The sequence below is a fragment of the Eptesicus fuscus genome, chromosome 1 (genome assembly GCF_027574615.1).
Source record: "Eptesicus fuscus isolate TK198812 chromosome 1, DD_ASM_mEF_20220401, whole genome shotgun sequence".
Taxonomy (NCBI): Eukaryota; Metazoa; Chordata; class Mammalia; order Chiroptera; family Vespertilionidae; genus Eptesicus; species Eptesicus fuscus.
In genome coordinates this window covers 131,763,394-131,782,784 of record NC_072473.1, presented here as the reverse complement: position 1 = coordinate 131,782,784, position 19,391 = coordinate 131,763,394, and the positions used below count along the sequence as shown (strand labels likewise).

Below are 19,391 nucleotides of genomic sequence, written 5' to 3'. Positions count from 1 at the left end.
GTGGGGTTTCCCTTGGGGTGTGGGGCGGCCTGAGCGAGGGGCCTGTGGTGGTTTGCAGGCCGGCCACGCCCCCTGGTAACCCAAGCGGAGGCCCTGGTATCTGGAATTTATTTTCCTTCTACAATTGAAACTTTGTAGCCTGGAGCGGAGCCAAGCCAAGCCTGGGGCTCCCTCCGAGGCTGCAGCCATTGTGTTGGGGTTATAATTGAAACTTTGTTGCCTTAAGCAGGTGAGCCCGGCCAGGGTGTGTGGAAAGCTTTGCTTCCCCTGTTGCCGGCGGCAACCCTGGCCTGCTCTCTCAAGCTCCATTCTGCCGCCATTTGTTTGAATTTGTTTACCTTCTATAATTGAAACTTTGTAGCTTGAGTGGAGGCTTAGGGCTGGAAATGGCAGGCGGAAAGCTTGGCCTCCTCTGTTACCTAGGAAACCTTGCTCTCTGTGGCTGTAGCCATCTTGGTTTGGGTTAATTTGCATACTCGCTCTGATTGGATGGTGGGCGTGGCTTGTGGGCGTGGCTTGTGGGTGTGTCGGAGGTATGGTCAATTTGCATATTTGTCTATTATTAGATTAGATGCTTTCATAATTATGTGGCCCTTTTTTACCCTACTGAAAATGAAAACAAGTCAGATGAAAGGCAACCCAAAAGATCCAGGTTGTGTTTAAAGAATTTCATGATTAAGAGTTACTTTATATAATGCAAATTACAAAGGTATAATTAACTTCTCCAGAATACTATTATTTCATTTGAAGAGTATATGTTAGTATTGCCATGCTAAGAAAAACAAATGGAATGTCATTGCTTTCTCTCAGTACTTCACACCTTATTGTGATTTTATCTTAACTAAACAAGGCATTAGAAAGTCACTCAAAATGTAACATTTTATATTATTCCACACTAGAGGCCCGATGCACAAATTCATGCACAGGTGTGGTCCCTCAGCCTGGCAGACGATCGGGGCAGTGGGAGGTTGGCTGGTGGGGGGAGGGGCTGTGGGAGCGCACTGACCACCAGGGGGCAGCTCCTGCGTTGAGCGTCTGCCCCCTGGTGGTCAATGCACATCATAGCAACTGGTCGACAGGTCATCCGGTCGTTCAGTCGCTTAGGCTTTTTTATATATATATAGACTAGAGGCCCAGTGCACAAAATTCATGCACTGGGGTAAGGGGTTTCCCTCAACCCGGCCTGTGCCCTCTCACAGTTCAGAACCCCTTGGAAGATGTCCGCCTGCCAGCTTAGGCCTGCTCCCTGGGGGATCGGGCCTAAGCCAGTAGGCAGACATCCCTCTCGCAGTCTGGGACCCCTTGCTCCTTACCGCCTGCCTGCTCACTCCTCCTTACTGCTCAGCTCACTGCTCCTTAGCACTGCCACAGAGATGGGAGAGGCTCCCGCCACCACTACTGCACTCGCCAGCTGTACGCCCAGCTTCTGGCTGAATGGCGTTCTCCCTATGGAAGCACACTGACCACCAACGGGCAGCTCCTGCATTGAGTGTCTGCCCCTGGTGGTCAGTGCACATCATAGCGACCAGTCGTTCTGGTTGTTCCACTGTAACAGTCGCTTAGCCTTTTATTATATAGATAATAAAGAACATTATTCTTAGTAAGTTGTTACTGTAGTAATATTTACCTACCCTGATATTATTTCCCACTTGCTTATTCTAGGGCTTTTGCCCTAGAATAGCAACCACACAAATCTCAGTTGCAAGCTGTTCACAGCACTCAGATCCTTGGCAACATTTCGGAACGAATATATTTTAAACTATAAGAACATTTTGTTAAATGCCATAATTGTAAATGTCTCTAAAGTGCCATTTGTGCTGAATCTATCCCAGATCTGTCAATTCTTATGAATAGCACATTTGCCTTTATCTTCATCCAGGTAGACCAGTGAAAGCTGTATAGCAGAATAAGCTAATTCATAACTTTGCTCATTATCAATATATTTTGGAATATAAGACATTAAGTCCCAGCATGTATAGCTGAACAATTGATTTAGTACATGTGTGTTGTTCCTGACAATAGTTGCAAATAAATGTTATAATCCTTATCTGGATTTTGAGAATGTTCTAGTCTTTATAGTATAAGAACTCAGTGGTTACTATTGTAGCTATTTGGATCAATGAAATATTGGTGAACTCTTTTGCTCTGTAAACATATTTTACCTAGAAGTAACTTAAGTGGAAAGTAAAACACTAGATGTGATTCTTTGCTGAAGATTCTCCTGTTTGTTGACTAATAAATGAGTGATAGATTAACAACTACCTGAGGAAAACTTATCACTTAGGTGGGAGTCCAGATACAGAAGTTGCCTGTAAAGGGTACAATCACAGCCTCTACTCTTAATCTCTTTCAGTATCAAGGCTTACCAAAAATGAGATTTAGTTATACACATGCATGCATATACAAACAAGATGTGGATATATACATAAACATATATGTATATTATTTATAATACATACATATATATACAACCATATAAAAGTATGAAGAATATTAAATTAACTAAAATGTAAATTCAGATTGTTTTTAAAAAGCCCTAACGAGTAATTTATTATTTTTTTAATGTTTAATCTAAATCCATTTTTAGTTAAAGGAAAAGGTCTGAGAATAAGAAAAGGGAATTTTTCTCCAGCTTGTATCCACCAGCAAGTTGTCTCATTCTAATTATTCATCTCTCATACATATATGTTAGGGTTTCTTACTCTGAGCAGAGTATGGGATGAGTCAGCCATTACTGATTTCAGTTTCCTTGATGACTAAGCTATGTAAGAGTTTGTCAGTGAAGGTCCCATAGCTCACCACAAGGAGGCACCCCAGTGAAGGAAGAGACTAAGGTTGGAGGGTTCCCAGGGAAAATATTCTTTGGGCTGCATGAGGGAAATAGCATATATCCACAAAATATATAAAAATACACACAATTCATTTATGAACTACTGCATTTGTGTAGTAAAGTCAGCATCTGGTGACAGCATTAACTTCAGGACTTTGAAAAGAACTGGTTGAAAGACTAAAAAATAGGTCCAAAAAGTGGCAAAGTTAACTTAACCTGTGTTCATGTTCAGCCCTAATATAAATATATAATTTGAAAGAAAAGAATAAGTAAAAACTTAGCAAATGTTAGATTGGCTCCTTTTTCTATTTAAATAAAAAATTAAGATTCATGTATTTGAGTCAAAACCAAAGAAAGTCAAGTTGCATCCAAACAGGGCCACTAAAATAGCATTTTTAGTACCATGGCAAATTGCATCGTTCAAGGAACCCACTATTTAACAGGTCAAGCAAAGTGCAACATGCTTTCCATACACCTTTCTCAAGAATTTCACACATACAAAAGTTATCCTTCAGTATATATACCAGAGGTTGACAAACTTTTTCCGTAAAGGGCCATATAGGTAAATAGTTTAAGCTTGGCAGGCCACTGTATCATGAAATCAGCCATAGACAAGTAAATGAATAGGCATGGCTGTGTTCCAATAAATGTTTATTTACAAACACAGGCACAGATTTGGCTCCACAGGCTGTAGTTTGCCCTAGAACCAGACAAATACTTGACATTGATTGAGCATCTCAGAATTTATAAAAGATTTTTAAACATTGCTTCCTTCAGTGTCTGGATCCTCTGACACACAATCTGCAATAAGGAAACTCAAGAACAAGATTACTATCAAAGAGCAGGGAGAAGTAGCACAAAAGATTCTTTAGTTTAAGAATGACCATTTTGTTCCAAAGACTTTAATCATTACATGTTGGATTACTTGTAATACTTTGTTTGAGTTTTATCTGTAATTATAAGACTTCTAAAATAAAAAAAAAGCAAACTGCCAAGGACCAATAGCTTAAAACAAGACTTAACCTCTTAGGTAAAAATAACTGTTTTTCTTGGAAGTTGTAAAAGAAAAAGAACAATTCTAAATTATTACTGTTCTAACTATGCCTATTTTAAATACTGTATATACTAAAACAGATTTTTTGAAGTATTACCTAAATATTATTGATGTCTTAATCATGGTCAAATTGAAAGGGAAACAATTTTAAAAGAAAAGTTAATTTTGAAACAGCATTTCTAAGAAACATCTATCAGAGCTATTTGGATTTTAATGTATATACAAATCCCCTGGGGATGTTTTTGAAATGCAGAATTTGATGCAATAAGTCTGAAGGGGAGTCTAAGATGCTTCATTTCTATCCAACTCCCCAGGTGATGGAAATGCTGGATGGCCCTTGGACCACCCTTTAAGTAACAAAGATAAATGATAACCTGGGAAATGATTCCTACTCTTACCACACCCCTTGGGAAGTGGGATCAGAAAATTTTAATTGGCTCCCTGGTGATTATGCACTTTTTAAATAGCATTTAAGGAGAATAATCTAGAAATTAAACCTATCTTTTCTTTAATGACTAGAAAATCTACATTGTTGTGTGTATTTGAGTCAAAACCAAAGAAAGTCAAGTTGCATCCAAACAGGGCCACTAAAATAGCATTTTTAGTACCATGGCAAATTGCATCGTTCAAGGAACCCACTATTTAACAGGTCAAGCAAAGTGCAACATGCTTTCCATACATAATTTTTTTCCTTTTCCTTTGCAAAGAGGAGGCACCAGAAGAGCCACTGCTCAGGTCAGAATCTAAGTTCAAAACCTACCTACCTGTCTATATCTGCTAGTTCTTGTTTCTATTTTTTTATTCTACCTGTAATCATCTTCTTCCCCTCTAGGTGGTAGATGGGATAATTATTCCCAACTATTTCTTCCTCTCTGTAGCAGAATTACTCATCCTGCCCATCATCATGGGGGAGAAGTGTACGTCTTCACTTAGCTGACTTGGGGTTTGGCCCTATGACACCTTTAATGAAAATGTAAGCAGATATGTTGCAGACCACCTCCAAGTAGAGGTTTTAACTATGTTGTATGGTTGGGATTGTGCTCCTTCTCTCCGCCAACAGAACAGCATGTCCCAGATAGGAATTGTTCTTTCAACATTACTTTTAATATTAAAACAATTGGAAACAACTTATTGTCTACTAAAGATAATAATTCTAAAGACATTTGGTTTTTTCAAAGCCAGTCAGAGAAAGACAAGTACCATATGATTTCACTCATATGTGGAATCTAATGAACAAAATGAACTAACAAGCAAAATAGAGACAGACTCATAGATAGAGCAGGCTGACAGCTGTGGGAGGGGTTGGGGGACTTGGAGTGGAGGGGCTGAGCAAAAAAGAAAAAAGAGAAAAAACTCATGGACACGAGCAGTGTGGCGATTGCTGAGGGAGAGGTAGAGTTTGGGGAGGTGGAGGAGGTACAGGGGGGATAAATGGTGATTGATGAAGACTTGACTTGGGGTGATGAACACACAACACAGTGTACAGATGATGTGTTGTGGAATTGTGCACCTGAAACCTGTATACTTTTGTTAACCAGTGTCATCCCAATGAATTCAATAAAAATAAAAAATTAAAAATAAAGAAGTTTTAATAAAATATAATAATTTTAAAATATGACTATGATTACAGCTGTGGGAAATGACAACATACATATGCAAAAAAGGGACTGAAAAGTATACAAAAATATAATCAAGAGTTTGTTGGACTTATGGTTAATTTTTGTCTTCTATTTTACACATGTCTATTACAGTCAGTCATAGTGTTTCAATAAAATACAAATTACAAATTAATCTTTAACTTTCAAATTTCAAGGCAAGATTTTGAAATATAACACTAGACAGTATAAACCATCCAGTATAAACCAGCATGCCTTGCAAAAGTTAAAATGTCACACCTCAGAATTTTTCTCTTTATGTGTAATAAAACCTCAGGGTCACCAGTGTGACCTTGTGCAAATTAAACACTGTGCCTGTTTCCTCATCCATAAAATGATTTAATAGTATCCACTTCTTGGGTTATTTAGCACATTAAATATGGTAATGTATGTAAAGCACCTGACTCAGATAAGCATTCAATAAGAGTGCCTTTCTTTCACTAAAGCTAATATCACAAAAACTGATACAGTTCTCTATTAGAGAAGGAATTTATCAATGAAGCATTAACCAAAGATAATATTCAAGGCAATTTAAGACCCTCAGCAGACCAGGAATGTAGCTATAAGGCTATCCTACAGCACCACTTTTAAGGACCCTTATAATCCAGGATAACCTCTATTTTAAAGTCAGCTGAGTCGCAACCTTAATTCCCCTTTGCTGTTTAACAAGTTCACAGGTTCCAGGGATTAGGACACAGACATCTCTGGAGGGCCATTATTCTATCTAGCACACTGTTGTACTTTGTGTAAAATAATGATATTTAATAAAGTGGCCAATAGCATAGATTCACAAAACAAAGTACAATGTGAACCTCTCTTTACTGATTGTATACTCATGTTTCCTGTGGTTGAACAATTTTCAGTCTCATAATCAGAAAAGCACTTAGTATAGAGGGGAAGTATAATTGAATGAATGCTCTCCTTCATTTATACAGCTCTGACTGAGGGCCTACAGTGAAGGCCAGGTTCGACAGGAAAGAATCAGCCAGTCTCTGCCCCTGAAGTACACATCAACTTTAGGGTGAGGCAAAGTGGAATCTTCATAACATTGAAATCAGGGCTTGTCGTTCTCTGGCTGGCTTATTTCATTCAGCATAATGTTCTCCAGGTCCAGCAATGCTATTGCAAAGGGTAAAATTTTCTTCCTTTTTATGGCCGAATAGTATTTCAATGTGTAAATGTACCATAGCTGTTTTACCTACTCAAAGACAAGTACCATATGATTTCATTCATATGTGGGATTTAATGAACAAACTGAACTAACGAGCAAAATAGAGACAGGCTCATAGATAGAAAATAGGCAGACAGCTCTAGTGTTGGGGGTGGAGGGATTGAGCAAAAAAGGGGGGCAAAAGAGAAAGAACTCATGGACTCAGACAACAGTAGTGATTGCAGGGTAAGGGGGGTGGAGGTGGAAGAGGGTATAGTGGGGATAAATGGTGATGTAAAAATAAAATAAAAAAAGAAATCAGGGCTAGTAGAGGTACAGTAGAATTGCAACTGAAGTTGCTAGTGAAGGCTTCACTGGGGAAGGCATTTGGGCTGAATGTTGAAGGAACAAAATAGAAGGGTCTGAAGGCATGGAGTTCAGTGTGTTAAGAGTGTGTGGAAAGAGGCCCCCACCCCTCTCTGGTGAATATAAATACAGGGAGAGTGGGTAGGTAACTATGGGTTGTTGCTTAATTCCACTGCAGAAGAGCATCATTTAAAAAATTAGAAGAGGAGGAGGAAGCTAATCTAGAAGATTTTAAGAAGGGGTCATAGAGACCAAAGAAAAAATACCCAAAAGCTGGGCAGCAGGTTCCCTCCAAGACAAGTCAAAAAACAAATTGCAACAAGTGGGGAGGGGGCAGAGCAGGGGATGAGAGGCAGGGGAAGGAGAGTAAGAGAGAAGTAAATTTTCTGGGCTACCACCAAGCACTAGTCACTGTGCTAATACCATAGTGCATAAGGAATACATGGAACAATCATAAAGACAGAAAGTAGAATGGTGGTTGCCAGGGCTCAGGGGAGGGGGAATGAGGAGTTATTATTTATTGGGGACAAAGTTTCATTTTTTTCAAGGTGAAAAAAGATCTGGAGATGGATGGTGGTGATGGTTGCACAACCAGGTGAATGTATTTTATACTACTAACTGTATATGTAAAATAGTTAAGATGGAAAATTTTAAGTTATGTGTATTTTACCACAAAACAAACACACACAAACAAAAAAAAACAAAACACACAACAACGATGAAGTAAAAGAAGAGAAAATGAATGGCATTGAGAAAGCAGTGACTTTGCTTACCAATGTCTGTTTCCAGTAGCCAAGTGTTAAAAAGAAGCAGTAAACCAAAACCGGTTTGGCTCAATGGATAGAGCGTCGGCCTGCGGACTGAAAGGTCCCAGGTTCGATTCCAGTCAAGGGCATGTACCTTGCTTGCGGGCACATCCCCAGTAGGAGGTGTGCTGGAGGCAGCTGATCGATGTTTCTCTCTCATCGATGTTTCTGACTCTCTATCCCTCTCCCTTCCTCTCTGTAAAAAATCAATAAGATAAATTTAAAAAAAGAATTAAAAAAATAAAAAGAAGCAGTATGTCGGATGAAGTAAAAAGAAAATTCTACAGCAAACATGGGCACCTTCATAGGTCAAGAAGAGCCAGCAGAAAGGCAAAGAAAAAATAATATAGGACACAGATAAGATAAGTCTGCTAGACTAAATCTCGGAGAAGGCAAGCAGGATGAGAATCAAGAGCACATGTGGGGGTGGAGGGTGTAGCTTTGGGTGAGAGGTGACGGACACTCTTCTCTCGTGGGAGAGGTTACCACCACCAGATGCAAGTGGGAGCTGTGAAATATGAGATAAGCAAACTATGTCAGAAAGTTTGGGAGAGGGAAATGGAGAATCCCAACGTCTTAAAGAAACAAAAGAAATCATTATTTACTTCAGTGCTTAACCAAAATTGTAGACATAATTGCACAAATTAGGGTTTAAACTGCAAACAGTTACTGATCTTAGTTTTGGTTTTACCTTGAAGCAACTCTGTTACCTTAGGTAAATCAGTTTCACTTCCTAAACTGCATCTTTAAAAGAGGGGGATTTGCTAAAATAATGCCATTGTCCCTTCCAGCTCTGTATTTCAGTGGCTTTGGGGAATGTACTTATATCTTAAATAAAGTGTCAGATTACCTATCCAACCCCCAAAAAGTGAAGTGGGAACAAAAGTCAAGGTGTATATAAATGAAATACCCTTGGGATGTTTTCCCATTTCATTTTTGATAGTGACAGCCACAACAAACAGATGGTTACTACTCACAAAGATTGTCATTAAAGTCCTAATGATAATTGATGTTTTTACATCTCTTTTTTGTTTATAAAGAGCCTTCACTCATGAATGTTTTTAGTTGATCCTCAGAATAGACATAGCTACTGTACTATTCTATACATTTTCTGGTTGGGAAAACTGAGGCTTATAGAAATTGATGATATTCCCAAGGTCCCAAAGCAGATGAACAACCAACCTGGGACTTAAATTCATGTAAATGTACTTAGGACTTCAAAACAGTATTTTAAAAAATTGTTTCTTCGGCGCTAACACACAGTGTCAAAGATTTCCCATTTGGTGTCATAGACAGAAAATGTATTAGTCAAAAGAAACTTGCATAGTTTTATTCTTTTAACTGATCCTGGCAATATAGTTTATTTAAGTGTAAGTTCAATCTTAATTTTCAAGTGATGAACTATTAAAATCCAAAGGGAAAAGAGGGAAAGAATTAGAATACAACTATTTCAATGTCCTCATTCTCAGGATGAGAAAAAAAGAGGCCTCTCCTGGGACAAATGGCTTGTGGGAGGCAGAGCCAACACTAGAAATCAGGGCTCCCACCAGCCCTGGGGCTCTCGGCACTGGACAGGTCGTATGCAGTTTCTAAGAAAAATTAACAATGGAATTGCTCCTTAACAATGAAATGGTTCCAATTTAAATAATTTGAGGGGCTCATTCTCTCTCTCTCTCTCTCTTTTTTTTTTTTTACATGTGCAAACCATATGAATGCTGCCTATTAAAGGTACTAGAATTCTCTGGAGCAAATTCTCCACACAAATGGGAGGATTTGTAATGACAGTCATGCCTCATTTTAGTAGAAAAGAGAAGTAAATGTGTCCAATAAGGAATCCATCTGAGACAGTTTTAAACCAACTGAAACTGCCTCCATTAGCATCTACCTACAAAGCATTTTCCAGACAAATTAAAATTGAAAAACTGAAAAAAATGCAATGAAAATATTTTGAAAAAGACCACATTGTTTAAGTATTCCCATTTTCCTCCTTTGGAAACATTGTAATGAGTCGGTAGATACTTACTAGCAAAATTACTTTTATCATGAAGCAGAAAAAAGTTTAATATTGAAACAGAAGGCTCCATGAGGAGAATAGATGCAGACATGAAAATGAAGTGTATTATAAAATTGCAAATCCCATCTTATATGTTTTATGCAGGAAAAAAGTATAAAGCTTCCATTCGACTATAAGGAACTCAAGCATGAGAACGTCAGAGGAAGAGAGGCCTTTTGAAGTGCAGATAATCATTAGTTTTCTTCCTTCAGGCACACGGGAACTTTGGGCTCATAACGATGAGACTTGCTGAGAGAAAGCATTTCCACTTAGGAAAGGAAACCAGCAAAACTTTTTGATGAACATGCAGAGGTTAATGTGACAGATGGGAAATACTCCCATTTGTTCAGTTCTGGATCTGTGTGAGAAAGGCTGAAGGGTTCTAACAGGCAAAGTCTCCAGTTTCACAGTGTTACTAGAGTAGAAATGCTGCTTCAAATACATAACCAGGTTTCTCCTCCAGGCAACTTCAATAATTTGAAATTAAGGGGCAGGAGGCTAATCTTAAGACCTCCAAAGGGAAATTTTAATCTCCACAGTTTGTCAGGGCTACGGAGACAAAGATCCTCTAAGTTTTTCAATCAAAAGCTCAGGAGAACCATACCTAAGGAGCATAGACAACCATAGCTGTATTAAGTCTTCCTAAAACTGCTACCTGGCCTTAACTTAGCTCAATTCCTAATGGAATGAAGGTGATCATCTCCTCACTCTATTTACCTAACAGAGAAAAAGGAGTAAATCTTCTCTGGAAAAAGATGTAATCTAGAACTAGTAAGATTCTTTCACATACACCCTGTCTGATATAAAATAAAAAATTATTAGACATGAAAAAAGTTGCAAAAAATGTATTCAATATTCAAGAGAAAAAAAGACAATAGCTGCAGACTCACAGATGATCCCGATGATTGGATTCTGTAAGTAAGACATTTAAAATAACAGATTAATTGGTTAAAGAATTTTAAAAAGGATGAAATGGATGAGAGAATTTCAAAGAGAACTAGAATCTATATAAAAATCAAATGGAGCCCTAGCTAGTTTGGCTCAGTGGATAGAGCATAGCCTGTAGACCAAAGGGTCCCAGGTTTGATTCTGGTCAAGGGCATGTACCTTGGTTGCAGGCTCCTCCCAGGCTAGGGCTCTGGTCGGGAATCATGCAGAAGGCAACCAATCGATGTGATTCTCTCACATCAATGTTTCGGTCTTTCCCTCTCTCTTCCACTCTCCCTAAAAATAAATGGGGAAAAAAATCCTCAGGTGAGGATTAACAATAAAAAATAAATAAATAAATAAATAAATAAATAAATAAATAAAATGGACATCCTAGAAAATAATATATGAAATTAAGAAAAACAGTATCTAAAATTAACTCATTGGGTGGGTGCAATAGCAGAGTAGATATAGCAAAAGACAGGATTAGTAACTTGAAGGTAAAGGTCAATGAAAAATGCTCATATTAAAACTCAAATAGAAAAAGGACAAGAAAAAAAAAAGAACAGATTGTAAGAAACATAAAAAGGTCATCTGACCATATCATTGCAGAGCCAGAAAGATGAATCAGAACAGGGCAAAATCAATATCTGAAGAGAAAGTAGCTGAGAATGTTCCAATACCAATGAAAGATACCAACCTTCAAATTCAAGCTCAAGAGACCAAAGAAGAATGAATATAAGAAAAAGCACACTTGGACTTGTGAATGTCAAATACTTAGTACAAGACATGGAAAGCACTGATGAAATCATGTAGCAGTCATAAAACTTAGTCTAGTACTTAGCCTTCCCAGTCTTGGAGAGGTTATGATTAAGAGGACAGTTGCAGGGCACCCTAACTCAACAATAAAGTTTATATTCTTAGTAGGGTTGTAGTCACTTTGCTCTTGACCAAGTACAGAAAAACTCCACAATAACATAATTTTGAATATACTATTATGAATGATTGCCTCCTATTTTCCAGCTGGCCTCTGATCTAATTTCATGAACCTTAAAATAATGTAACTCCATGTTTTAAGCAATCAAGTATTTTTAATCCTAATAATAGTTTTATAGTAGAGTTTACCAAAATCGGGACAGGGGGGTGGAGGATTATAACCATGGTATTAAGATTGATGGAGTGTCAGAACAAGATGGGACCTTAGAGATAACTAATAGTCCAACCCTCATGTTAGAGATGACAAAATTGAAGCCCAGAGCAATAAGAATGATGTGCCCAGCCACAACAGTTATTTAGAAGCCAACTAGAAACCAGAACAGCAGCCTCCTAACTTCTAGCCCAACCTTCTGATTCCAACACCAGGCCAGTCCAAGGTCAAATCCAATGCAAGGTCAAAACTCTTGGTGAAATATTTTGATTTTTATGATTACACTAGAGGCCTGGTGCATGGATCCCTCGGCCTGGCTTGTGGGGATCGGGCTAAAACTGGCTCTCTGACACTCCCCCAAGGGGTCCCGGATTGCGAGAGGGCAATGCTTGGGTGATGCACCCTGGAATCAGGCTCTCTCCTCTCTAGTTCCAGTGCGTCACCCGAGAACCACAGCTGCCAAGTCACCGCAGCTTGGCAGCTCCTGCATTGAGCATCTGCCCCTTGGTAGTCAGTGCACATCATAGCTACCAGTCGGATGGTCGAACAGTCACTTAGGCTTTTATATATAGAGATAATTCATTGCCAGTGTTGCAAAATAGAACACACTACATACTCATTCACTCTAACCATGTAGATATGGAAACCCAATATCATTAATGGAAGGCCCCCCACCACCATACATACTACACATTCATACACATTGTGACTATACCTGTCATTGATAGGCAGAGCAGAAACATGTGTAAAAATCATAGAAGAAGGTGTGGCCAGGGACAGTGACTTAAGCCCCAGCAGTTGAGTTATTTCCGTGAGTCTCAAAGCATTTATTCATAACGTGGGTAAGAAATGACATAGTAGCATCAGACACAGTGGTGATGGAAGGAAAAGATCCCACACTACCATACGTGAAGGTAAAGACAATAGCTGATCCTCTGTATAGATTATCACCACGGTACAAGTTTTCCCCTCCATGAACATGGTGTTTTTACTCACCATAGCTGTTTTAAGGAAAAATATCATATGTTCTTTTTCCTGAAGAAATCTGAGGTATCATGATTAGCTAAAACAGTCATACCTCTTCCTCTCTAGAAAATTCATTAAGACTCCATTGTTTTTCATCATTATATTTTCATGCTCAAATACCTGCCATGTTTTTTTGTTTTCATTGTCCAAATACAGACCAAGATCCTCTTTCACACACAGCTGGCTAACCAGACAGGCAAAGCAGCCTTTGCAACCCTATATCCCAGCCTCTCTGCCCAAGCCTCCCTTCAGAAAACCCAAAATACTGACAATTGCACAATAGTAAGAAAATTTCGCTGTCATCATTAATCAGGAATAAAAACAGTATTTACAGAACAGGCAAATCATTTTAAATATTTTTCAATGTGAAGATTAGTATTTAAACAATAGGTGAATGATTCCATCTAGCCCATCTTAAATGTGTATATTTTAAAATCCCCATTTAAAAGCAGACAGTGTGCCCATTAACACTATTCAGTATGACACCCAAGGCTCCTAAAAGTATCACCTTGAATTCAATAGTCAGTTACTATCACAACCTTTCCTCAATGTAAATGCTTCTTAACTAGTCACTGTCCTATAATACTCAAGTCACTTTCCTACATGGCTATTTCAATAAACATCAGCTCATTTCAATAAACACTTGCTCATGATTTTCATATAGCTTTTGCTAGTATTTTAACCATTCACAGAAGGATTGTGGGTTTTCTCTCTTCACACAGCACATAGTACATAAAAACTATGTATTTATACATTAGTAAACTATAACTTAGAAAGGAGAGATCACATTTTGCAACATGTTGGGAATATGGTATATAAAATATTTTACACCATTGTCTATGATACCAAACTAACTCTTTTAAAAGAAGCATGAGTACTTGTAAATGCTACCTCAATTAGCATACTATGTGAATCTGTTAAAATTCCTTGATTTGATAGATTACTAAGAGATAAAATACTGATTTTCTAACTCAAAATTATCATGGTCTTTTAAAAATATTGACCTATGGCCATTTGAATTTATGTTGTCATTTTAAATAAACAGCAAATGCAATAGAGTTTCAATTAGAAACTGCTGTATAAATAGAATATAGTGATATATGTACTAAATATTTTGTTTTCTGAAAAATAAAAGGAAAAGCATGCCTTAAAAATTAAATATTTTTAACATTAAATGAAAGTTCTATTTTCACACATAAATAGTAGCATGTTATTCTCACAGAATTACTCAGGTTATAGATTTTTAATGCCTCTAACTGTGTCGGTGGCCAATCTAGGAGTGGCACAAGGCAGGAGGAAAACAAGCGAGAGATCATTAAGCAGTTATAAGGAATCTTAGGCCCATTAAGTGTCTCCTATTCTTTTATGCTTTTTGGTCACTTCAGTTGATCTGTATATCTAAGATTAGTAGAAATGTGCTCTAATGTGGTAAAATTTGTATCTGTTTTATTTATTTCCAACAGCTTTACTGAAACATATGGATGTGTACTAAACCAAGTTCTGGAAAAAAAACTCAAAGCTATCCATGGTTACTATATTATCTCTGGAAAGTCAGGGTCACCAGCATACACTTCAACTTCAATGTATATTTCAACTAAACTCCTACATGTATATTGTAACTGTCCTTCCTCCTTTAATAGCCAGTAAATCACAAACATTTAAATTGATGTTCCCATTCTGAACAGTTTGCAACAGCTGGAAAAACACATAACATTAAGACTGGGTAAACTATTGTTTCTCAGTAGGAAGATATCTTCATTTTCACACATGGTGAGGGAGAACACAGATGATCAGCTCCAATCAATCAGATCTCTTTTCATTTCCTGACATTCTTTTCCCCAAAATGCCTTTTAAATCGGATGCTAGAGGCAAATCAATACCAAATACTCAAAGATGCTCCCTAATAAGAAGGTTCCCAATACAAAGGGGCGCATTTGGATATTTATAGCATCATTCACAGGCCATACAAAATTATCAACTTAAAAATTAGCCTTCTATATTTGGTCAAATATTTAATTAAATCACCCATAATGCCTTGGCAGGGCTAGACCAAATGATTTCTCGGGCCTTATACAGCCATGGCCCAGATGTTCCCTACCCCTAACATAGAGGATAGGAAGGCTTACTAAAAAAAAAAAAAGGTCACGTTCGAGCTGATTTTTTTAAAAAATATTAAGTTACCAGTGGATAAGAATGGACACTAAAAGTAGAAGAAACAACATGTGCAAAAGCACAGATGCAGGAAGGAACTCAAGGAATGTTCTAGGAATGAAAAATAGTTTAGGACAGATGGAGTACGGGGAGGAAATGCAGATGATAGAACAGGAAAAGCAGGTTGAAGGCAAATAATGAAGGGTGTCATACTATAAATCATGCTAAGAGATTTGAATACCTCTTGTAAGCTGCGGAGAGCTACAAATTATTTTAAGTAGGAAATGACATGGCTAAATCTTTGTTTTTGGAAAAGAAAACTGATGACAAGTAGAGGATTAGAGGGAGTTTGAGGATGAGGAGAATCACTTGGGAGGCTTTAACTACTATCCTAAAATGGAACCCAAGCCATGAGGTAGCAAATATAGGGAAGAGAAGAGAAGATGCCTTTGAAAGATATTTCAGAGACAGGAGAAAGACCCAGCAGCCTTGATAACCAACTAAACATGGGATGTGAGGGTGATAGAAGCTGTGTGGGAGGATTGGGCTCACTGCCAAGAATTCTACATTGGGGTTCTAGATTAATGGCAAATATATTAATTAAGGAAGAAAAGCAGAAGAGTAGACTGGAGAGGAGTCTTTTCTATAGACACCTATGGAATATCCAGTGGGAGATTCCCAGGAGGCAGATAAAAAATGCAGATCCGAATGTTATGTTGAGGGAAAGGTCGTGGGAGCAGGAGATAAATACCTGAGGAGTCCTTATAACACAGGGTTAGAGGGAGAGAGACAGCCCAAGGCACGAAAGTGAATGTGAACACAGACCATTCAGGGAAAAGATGAAGATGGAGAAGAGAAAAGGCTAACAAATGGCAGAATCACAAGGGATATTGATATTTTAGAGGCAAAAGAAAGAAGTAGCTTCAAATCACAGCAACCCTCCTTTCAGATGGGAGAGGGGCAGGGAAAGATATTTCAGTAAGTATGGATTACAAATTAAGGAAAAGTAGATACCTATCCATTTTGCCACATTCTTTCTTCTAGCCAAGTTATCGCAAGGCTGTTCCATAGGGCCCACTCTAGAGGGACCCTGAGGACATAATCAGTGTTGGGGAGAGACAGCCACTTGAGTGACAGCATCTGTGTCCATGTATCTTATTGAAAAACACACTTTTTCAAACTCCCTCTCTGGCACCTGCTACAGCAAAGAAAATCTCCACTATTTATACCTAAGAGCTCTTATTTGAAATATGCTTATAGTTAATTTATTGCATCTTCTATACAGCCTTTACAAATTTTACTTACTAAAAAGTTTTTTTTTATTTTTTAATATATTTTTATTGATTTCAGAGAAGAAGGGAGAGGGAGCAAGAGATAGAAACATCAATGATGAGAATCATTGATTGGCTGCCTCCTGCATGCCCCGCACTGGGGATCAAGCCTGCAACCCAGGCATGTGCCCTGACTGGGAATCGAACCCTGACCTCCTGGTTTCTAGGTCGATGCTCAACCACTGAGCCATGCCAGTCAGGCTAAAAAGTTTTTAAAAATAACCCCAAGGTAGACAGAAATTTCATAAATAGATCACAAAAAGCAGTATCTATAAAGGAAAAAATTGATCATTGAACTTCATTAAAAATCATCAAAAGATCCCTGGACAGTGTGGCTCAGTATGAGAGTGTTGTTCCATACACCAAAAGGTCACAGGTTCAATTCCCTGTCAGGGCACATTCCCAGGTTGTGGGTTCAATCCTTAGGGTGTATCTGAGAGGCAACTGATCGATGTTTCTCTCTCACATCGATGTTTCTTTCTCTCTCTCCATCTCCCTCTCTCTCTAAAATCAATTTTTTAAAAAAAATTGGGTGAGGATTTAAAAATAATCATCCAAAGATACCATGAAGACAGTGAAAAGGCAAGCCACATTCTGGGGAAATATTTGTAATACATATATTTGAACACAAATTCATATGTAGAATATAAAAGAACTCTGACAAAGAAATTTAAAAACAACAACAAATAATAATCCAATTTAAAAATTCCTGGGCAAGATTTTAACAGGAATTTGACAAGATATCCAAATGGCAATAAGTTTACGAAATGACATTGAACAATATTACTTACCAGGAAACAAATTAAAACCATAAGGATCACCTCACACCCATTAGAATGGTTACTATAAAAAACACACCAGAAAATAACAACTGTTGGCAAGGATGTGGGGAACCTGGAACCCTTGTACATTGTTAAGAATGTAAAATGGTACAGTAGCTATGGAAAACAGTATGGTGGTTCTACAAAAATTTACAATAGAATTACCATATGACCCACCAACTCCACTTCTGGGTATGTACCCGAAAAAATGGAAAGCAGAGTCCTGAAGAAATATTTATATACCCATGTCCATGGCAGCAATTTTCACAACAGCAACAAGGTGACAGCAACCCAAGTGTCCACCAACAGACAAATGTTTAAACAAAATGTGGTATATACACTGAGTGGCCAGATTATTATGATCTCTGAACGCATTATAATCTGGCCACTCAGTGTATATATGTATATATATTTTAGAGGCCCGGTGCATGAATTCGTGCATGGGTGGGGTCCGGCCAGCCTGGCCAGGGGGAGGGGACATGGGCAGTTGGCCGACCTGCCTGCTGGTCGAACTCCTGGTCAAGGGGCCAATTTGCATATTAGCCTTTTATTATATAGGATATACACTGAGTGGCCAGATTATTATGCGTTCAGAGATCATCATAATCTGGCCACTCAGTGTATATACAATGGAATGTTATTCAGTATTAGAAATTCTGACACATGCTACTACATGTATAAATTTTAAGGACAGTATGCTAGGTGAAATAAGCTGGTTAGAAAAGAATATATATTCTGTTGTTCTCTCATATGAGGTACTTAGTCAAATTCATAGAAACAGAGAGTAAAATGGTGATTCTCAGGGCCTGGGAAAAGACAGAATGGGGATTCATTGTTTAATGGTTACCGTTTCAGTTTTCCAAGAGGTAAAGAGTTCTGGAGATGGATGATGGTGATGGTTATACAACAATGTGAATGTATTTAATACCACTAACTTTCAATTAAAAAATGGTTATGATGATAAATTCTATATTTTGTATATTTTACCACAATTAAATTTTTTAATTTAAAAATCCACATGGAGATCCAATATACAGCCCCCAAAATAGCTAAAATTAAAAAGAGACTGACAGAACCAAGTGTTAGTGAAAATGTAATACAACTGAAATTCTTGTACACTACTTTTGCAATTTAAGCTGGTACAACCACTTTGAAAAACTGTTTGTCAACATCTACATAAGCCTATTCATGACCCCGCAATTTCACTCTTAGAGAAATGAGTGGGCATGAGCACAAAAAAACATAAGCAAGTATGTTCATAGATGCTTTATTCCTATTAGCCACACTGGAAGCAATTCAAAGATCTAATAGAAGAATGGATAAATTGTGGTATATCCATACAATTGAATTACTATTCAACAATAGACTAGAATGAACTACAAATATGCACTATGACATGGATTAATCTGGTAGACATTGTTATATGAAAGAAGACATACAAGTTAAGAATCCCTTCTATATGATACTATTTATATGGAGCTTAATAGCAGACAAATTAGCAGGTGGAGTCTTTAAAAATCACAATGTGGTTACCTTCAGGTTGGAAGTGGGATGAAAACTGACCAGAAGTGTAAAGAAGGAGGAAATTTTCTGGGGTGCTGAAAATGTTCTGTATCTTGACCTGGGTGGTGATTACATGGAGGTACACACATATGAAAAATACACTTTCAATTAATGCATTTTACACTTTATTTTTAAGGTCTGTTACCTTAAAAATAAAATGTCTCTAAAGCACTTGATGTCTCTATAATGAGAATGCTATAATTCAAAAAAAGGAATATGCCTGGCTGGTGTGGCTCAGTGGTTGAAAGTCGACCCATGATACAGTAAGTCACCACTTTTTGTTTGTTTGTTTGTTTGTTTTTAAAAAATATATTTTATTGATTTTTTTTTTACAGAGAGGAAGGGAGAGGGATAGAGAGCTAGAAACATCGATGAGAGAGAAACATCGATCAGCTGCCTCCTGCACACCCCCTACCGGGAATGTGCCCACAACCAAGGTACATGCCCTTGACCGGAATCGAACCTGGGACCTTTCAGTCCGCAGACCAACGCTCTAGCCACTGAGCCAAAC

General features: G+C 37.9%; 1 long non-coding RNA gene across 1 annotated transcript in view; it reads right to left on the bottom strand.

Annotated features, from left to right (window-relative positions):
* The window catches only part of LOC114226893 (uncharacterized), an 88,051-nt gene extending 69,113 nt beyond the window's left edge, over window positions 1-18,938 (bottom strand). Inside the window, exon 1 of the long non-coding RNA XR_008555725.1 lies at window positions 18,851-18,938. This is a non-coding gene — a long non-coding RNA (uncharacterized LOC114226893). The remainder of the gene's footprint in view (window positions 1-18,850) is intronic.
* Between the last annotated feature and the right edge of the window lie 453 nt (window positions 18,939-19,391).